The sequence below is a fragment of the Arachis hypogaea genome, chromosome 6 (assembly GCF_003086295.3).
Source record: "Arachis hypogaea cultivar Tifrunner chromosome 6, arahy.Tifrunner.gnm2.J5K5, whole genome shotgun sequence".
In the NCBI taxonomy this organism is placed as follows: domain Eukaryota; kingdom Viridiplantae; phylum Streptophyta; class Magnoliopsida; order Fabales; family Fabaceae; genus Arachis; species Arachis hypogaea.
The window spans coordinates 57,781,025-57,786,339 of record NC_092041.1 but is presented as its reverse complement, the minus strand read 5'-3'; the positions used below and the strand labels follow the sequence as shown (position 1 = coordinate 57,786,339).

Genomic DNA, 5,315 nt, shown 5'->3' with positions numbered 1-5,315 from the left:
CTTTCTTCTGAGGTATCCCATTATTCACGGAATTCCTCTCAGAGGTATACATGAATTGGTTGTTTGCAACCATGTCAATGAGTTCTTGAGCCTCTTCAGGCATTTTCTTCAGGTGAATAGATCCACCTGCAGAATGGTCCAATGACATTTTCGAAAATTCAGAGAGACCATAGTAGAATATATCTAATAAGGTCCATTCTGAAAACATGTCAGATGGACATCTTTTGGTCAACTGCTTATATCTTTCCCAAGCTTCATAGAGGGATTCACCATCTTTTTGTTTGAAGGTTTGAACATCCACTCTCAGCTTGCTCAACTTTTGAGGAGGAAAGAATTTATCCAAGAAGGCAGTGACCAGCTTATCCCAGGAGTCCAGGCTATCCTTAGGTTGTGAATCCAACCATATTCTAGCTCTGTCTCTTACAGCAAAAGGGAAAAGCATGAGTCTATAGACTTCAGGATCAACTCCATTCGTCTTTACAGTCTCACAGATCTACAAGAACTCAGTTAAAAACTGATAAGGATCTTCAGATGGAAGTCCATAAAACTTGCAGTTTTGTTGCATTAATGCAACTAGTTGAGGCTTAAGCTCAAAGTTATTGGCTCCAATGGCAGGAATGGAGATGCTTCTTCCATCAAACTTGGACGTTGGCTTTGTGAAATCACCAAGCATTCTCCTTGCATTATTATTATTATTATTTTCGGCTGCCATCTCCTTCTCCTGTTCGAAAATTTCTGAAAGGTTATTTCTGGATTGTTGTAATTTAGCTTCTCTTAATTTTCTCTTCAGAGTCCTTTCAGGTTCTGGATCAATTTCAACAAAAGTGCCTTTTTCCCTGTTCCTGCTCATATGAAAGAGAAGAAAACAAGAAAAGAAAGAGGAATCCTCTATGTCACAGTATAGAGATTCCTTTCTGTTAGTAGAAGAAGAAAGGGGTGAAGAATCCAAATACAAGGGATATAAGAAGTTTGGATTCTTAGATGAAGAGAGGTGAAGATAAGTGTTAGTAATTAAATAATTAAATAGAATAAGAGAAGAGAAGAGAAATTTTCGAAAATAATTTTGAAAAAGAGGTTAGTAATTTTCGAAAATCAAAGACAAAATATAATTAAAATTAAAATTCAAAACAAGAAGAATTTTTGAAAAAGAGAAGGAGAATTTTCGAAAATTAGAGAGGGATAGGTAGTTAGGTGGTTTTGAAAAAGATAAGAAACAAAAAAAAAGTTAGTTAGTTGATTGAAAAAGATATTAAAATCAAATTTGAAAAAGATAAGAAGATAAGAGGTTAGATAAGATATTTGAAAATCAAATTTTGAAAAAGATAAAATTTTTGAAAAAGATAAGATAAAAAGATAAAAAGATTTTTAAGAAAAAGATATTTTGAAAAAGATTTAATTTTTAAAATTACTTAACTAACAAGAAACTACAAGATAAGATTCTAGAACTTAAAGATTGAACCTTTCTTAACAAGAAAGTAACAAGCTTCAAATTTTTGAACCAATCACATTACTTGTTAGCTAATTTTCGAAAATTAGATATAAAGATAAGAAAAAGATTTTTGAAAATATTTTGAAAAAGATTTTTGAAATTTTCGAAATTTATATATAAAAAATGAAAAAGATATGATTTTTGAAAAAGATTTTGAAAAGATAAGATTTTTAAAATTGAAATTTTGACTTAACTTGTAGGAAACAACTAATTTTAAAAATTTTTGACCAAGTCAACCCAAAATTTCGAAAATTTGGAGGAAAATAAGGAAAAGATATTTTTTTGATTTTTGAATTTTTTAAAGAAAAACACAAAAATGACCCAAAACATGAAAATTTTGGATCAAGACACAAGATGCATGCAAGGATGCTATGAATGCCAAGATGAACACCAAGAACACTTTGAAGATCAAGATGAACATCAAGAACATAATTTTGAAAAATTTTTGATGCAAAGAAAATATGCAAGACACCAAACTTAGAAATCTTTAATGCATGGAAAATATGAATGCAAAAGTGCACATGAAAAACAACAAACAACACAAAACAAGAAATCATCAAGATCAAACAAGAAGACTTGTTAAGAACAACTTGAAGATCATGAAGAACACTATGAATGCATGAGATTTTCGAAAAATGTAAGAAAAATTTTAAAAGCATGCAATTGACACCAAACTTAAAAATTAACACAAGACTCAAACAAGAAACACAAAATATTTTTGATTTTTATGATTTTCAAATTTTTTTGTATTTTTATTTTTTTTCGAAAAAAATTTTTGGAAAAACGAAAAATAAAAGAAAAAATTTTTGAAAAAGATTTTTGAAAAGAAAATTACCTAATCTGAGCAACAAGATGAACCGTCAGTTGTCCATACTCGAACAATCCCCGGCAACGGCGCCAAAAACTTGGTGGACGAAATTGTGATCACTATTCTTCAAGTTGTATGAAATCATTATTGTGGCACCAGTTGTTATCACAACTCCGTTCAACTAACCAGCAAGTGTACTGGGTCGTCCAAGTAATAAACCTTACGTGAGTAAGGGTCGATCCCACAGAGATTGTTGGTATGAAGCAAGCTATGGTCACCTTGTAAATCTCAGTTAGGCAGATTAAATTTGTTTATGGTTTCGAAAATTAAAGAAGAAATAATAAAAGGGATAGAATACTTATGCAGATTCATTGGTGGGAATTTCAGATAAGCGAATGGAGATACTGTATGCTCAAGGACGCCTGCTATTCTCCTGCTTCAACTCAATCCTTCTTACTCTTTTCCATGGCAAGCTGTGTATAGGGGTTCACCATCAGCGGTGGCTACTTTCAATCCTCTCGGAAAAATGATCCTATGCGGCTGTCACTCGCAATGCTAATCGTCTGGAGGCATCACCCATGGTTGATGGCTACATCCCATCCTCGCAGTGAAAACTACGCTCACGCACTCTGTCACAGCACGGCTAATCACTGGTTGGTTCCTGCGCCTACTGGAATAGAATCCCTTGATTCTTTTGCGTTTGTCACTAACGCCTAGCACTTGCAAGTCTGAAGCACGTCACAGTCATTCATTACCGGAATCCTACTCAGAATACCACAGACAAGGTGAGACTTTCCGGATTCCCAGGATCCTACTCGGAATACCACAGACAAGGTGAGACTTTCCGGATCCTCATAAATGCCGCCATCTATCTAGCTTATACCACGAAGATTCTGTTGGGGAATCTAAGAGATACACATTCAAGCTCTGTTGCATGTAGAACGGAAGTGGTTGTCAATCACGTGCGTTCATAAGTGAGAATGATAATGAGGGTTACTTATCATCACATTCATCATGTTCTTGGGTACGAATGAATATCTTGGAATAAGAATAAGAGAGATTTGAATAAAAGAAAATAGAATTGCATTAATACTTGTGGTACAGCAGAGCTCCACACCCTTAATCTATGGTGTGCAGAAACTCCACCGTTAAAAACACATAAGTAAAAGGTTCAGGCATGGCCGAATGGCCAGCCCTCTCCATGATCAAGTGACCGAAGGATTAAAGACTTAAAGTGGTCAAAAGATATCTAATACAATAGTTAAATGTTCTATTTATAATAAACTAACTCCTAGGGTTTACATGAGTAAGTAATTGATGTACAAATCCACTTCCGGGGCCCACTTGGTGTATGTTTGGGCTGAGCTTGATCAATCTACGAGCTGAGGCTTCTCTTGGAGTTGAACTCCGAGTTATGACGTGTTTTGGGCGTTCAAATCCGGATCATGACGTTTTTCTGGCGTTTAACTCTAGACAACAGTATGAACTTGGCGTTCAACGCCAAGTTACGTCGTCATTCTTCGAATAAAGTATGGACTATTATATATTGCTGGAAAGCCCTGGATGTCTACTTTCCAACGCCGTTGAGAGCGCGCCAATTGGAGTTCTGTAGCTCCAGAAAATCCATTTCGAGTGCAGGGAGGTCAGATTCCAACAGCATCAGCAGTCCTTTTGTCAGCCTTCTTCAGAGTTTTGCTCAAATCCCTCAATTTCAGCCAGAATTTACCTGAAATCACAAAAAAACACACAAACTCATAGTAAAGTCCAGAAATGTGAATTTAACATAAAAACTAATGAAAACATCCCTAAAAGTAGCTCAAACTTACTAAAAACTATCTAAAAACAATGCCAAAAAGCGTATAAATTATCCGCTCATCAGATGGCCATGTGCTTTAAACACAAGGTAATCCCCATTCAATTGAAGGACTAACTCACCTCTGTTGACATCTATCACAGCTTCTGCTGTGGCTAGGAAAGGTCTTCCAAGGATGATGCAATCATCCTCTTCCTTCCTAGTGTCTAAGATTATGAAATCAGCAGGGATGTAAAGGCCTTCAACCTTTACTAGCACGTCCTCTACTATTCCATAAGCTTGTCTCAATGACTTATCTGCCAATTGCAATGAGAACAAGGCAGGTTGTACCTCAATGATTCCCAGCTTCTCCATTACAGGGAGTGGCATAAGATTTATCCCTGACCCCAGATCACATAGAGCTTTTTCAAAGCTCATGGTGCCAATAGTGCAAGGTATTAAGAACTTGCCAGGATCTTGTTTCTTTTGAGGTAGAGTTTTCTGAATCCAAGTGTCCAGTTCACTAAAGAGCAAGGGAGGTTCACTTTCCCAAGTCCCATTACCAAACAGCTTGGCATTCAGCTTCATGATAGCTCCTAAAGATTGAGCAATTTGCTCTCCAGTCACATCTTCATCCTCTTCAGAGGAAGAATAGTCTTCAGAGCTCATGAATGGCAGAAGGAGATTTAATGGAATCTCTATGGTCTCTAAATGAGCCTCCGATTCCTTTGGATCCTCAATAGGAAACTCCTTCTTGCTTGAGGGACGTCCCAGGAGGTCTTCCTCCCTAGGACTTTCGTCCTCCTCCTCCCTTGTGCATTCGGCCACATTGATCACATCAATGGCCTTGCACTCTACTTTTGGATTCTCTTCTGTATTGCTTGGGAGAATACTGGGAGGAGTTTCAATAACTTTCTTACTCAACTGGCCTACTTGTGCTTCCAGATTTCTGATGGAAGATCTGGTTTCATTCATGAAACTGAAAGTGGCCTTTGACAGATCAGAGACTATATTGGCTAAATTAGAAGTGTTTTGTTCAGAATTCTCTGTCTGTTGCTGAGAAGATGATGGATATGGCTTACTATTGTTCAGCCTATTGCGTCCACCATTGTTAAAGCCTTGTTGAGGCTTTTGTTGATCCTTCCAGGAGAAATTTGGGTGATTTCTCCATGATGGGTTATAGGTGTTTCCATAAGGTTCACCCATGTAATTAACCTCTGCCATGG

General features: G+C 36.7%; 1 non-coding gene across 1 annotated transcript; it reads left to right on the top strand.

Moving 5' to 3' along the window:
• Positions 1-206: 206 nt before the first annotated feature.
• Positions 207-310, top strand: LOC112700299 (small nucleolar RNA R71). The gene has a single exon (XR_003153209.1). It is a non-coding gene; the product is annotated as a small nucleolar RNA R71 (small nucleolar RNA).
• Positions 311-5,315: the final 5,005 nt, after the last annotated feature.